Below are 1758 nucleotides of genomic sequence, written 5' to 3'. Positions count from 1 at the left end.
TATTCTTCACACTTTGTACATCAGTGATTTCTTTACGGTGGTATAAACAATGGTAGTAACGGTATGGTTTACAGTCCCACATGACTATAAAAATTTAGATCCTTTAAGGAAATTGGATCTTTATGAAAACATTTGATCTTTTCGAAAATTCAATCTAGTTTTTACCCTAGATAAGTTTTCCGGAATAACCCTTCACCGGTGTTTGCAAATTCTTTTTGTGGGTTTAGTGGGTTTCAGATTTGAAAATTTTAGCTCAAAACTTGCGGTTTTGTGTCACCCACTTGCTAACCTTGTATTAGGAAAGCAACATGTCCAGTATACTTGCTCCGTATATTAACTTTCAATAAACTACCGTCCGGTTGTAAAGGAAAGCGTTGAACAAGCAACTGTTAAGGCAATGTCCCCTGACATGCTTTTAATTATGGTCTATAACGTGTCGAACGCAATTACTATCCTTGGTAGAAGCAATAGTAAAGCTCACCCTTATAATTTTTCGGTATGGCACAAGGTCCTGTCTTTGACCATGCTATGCAACCACCGTTCTTACGGTTGACACCCGATTTGGTTCAGATGACCTAATGAATTCCAGGTGAATTCCTAGGATTTTACGTTTAATGGTAATGAACGCATTGAAAATAGGTTTTCAGAAAACAAATCGGTTTGAAATTTTGATCAAAATATTTTCTCGTTCAAGCTCGAGTTTAGATATCATTGAATTCCATGAGTTTGTAATTCTCAATCTTTAAGGTCAATCTCAAGGATTGAGTAATATCAGGCTTAAAAGCTGATTTTTAATCTTTAAGGAGATTATCCGTTCTGGGGATCTGATTCATTAGTCTTATCCAGCTAATTTGCACGGCGTCCTCCCCATTTTACGAGACAGATCCTCTCATGGTTAGGATAAGTCTGACCACTTGGCGACCCTGTTTGATGCTGAGGTCCGTGGATTTCCTGCTGATTTTAGAGATGAATTTTCTAGATTTTTCGTCAACCTACAGCTGGTCTGGATGACAACTTCATGACCTAAATCAAGAAGCGCGTTTCTTTTTCGGAAGACTTTACTTCCTTTTAAATGATGGAATTGATTCATCGTGTAGATCCATCTTTCTTACAGTAAATCAGGTAAAAATTTTTAGTTTAGTCCAAAGCAAAAGTATCTTTAATATGTGACATATGTTTAAAATAACTTGGTAAATTTTTCCACCCTTGGCTTTTATTTTCCTTTTTATTGTCCTTTATTCCATTTTAAATGAATTCTAACATTTTGGTTTGTTTCTCAATTTATGTCCTTTCCGAGGTAACAATAATTTCGGTGTTAACACCTAGTTTTATCGTTCATAAATATGTATAAACATGATTTTGAGTTCATTTAATTGAAAATTTTGAAAAATTTTACTAGAATTGGGTAGTCAGTATATAAGACTAGCGCTGTTCTTTATTATCAGAGAGCACTAGATTCTAATACAACTACTACTAGTATTTTTAATGGTAACCAAGTGTTTAAGATAAAAATTTTAAAATTCGAAAGAATTTAACCCCTTCCCACACTTAAGATCTTGCAATGTCCTCATTTGCAAGAAATCAGTAACAATTTAAATTATTGAGGGTGATTAGCGTAGAAATGATTAAATTTTACCAAAGTTTCCAAACATATTGGCGTTTGTTTGCTGAATGATAAATGGTGCACATTATTTGTTCATTCCGTCTTGTTGTTACATCACTTTTATTTTTCATCTTGTCGTCAAAATTAATAGCTTC

This window comes from Rutidosis leptorrhynchoides, chromosome 2, assembly GCF_046630445.1.
Source record: "Rutidosis leptorrhynchoides isolate AG116_Rl617_1_P2 chromosome 2, CSIRO_AGI_Rlap_v1, whole genome shotgun sequence".
Taxonomy (NCBI): domain Eukaryota; kingdom Viridiplantae; phylum Streptophyta; class Magnoliopsida; order Asterales; family Asteraceae; genus Rutidosis; species Rutidosis leptorrhynchoides.
The sequence above is the reverse complement of the archived record's forward strand: the minus strand, read 5'-3'. Positions refer to the sequence as shown.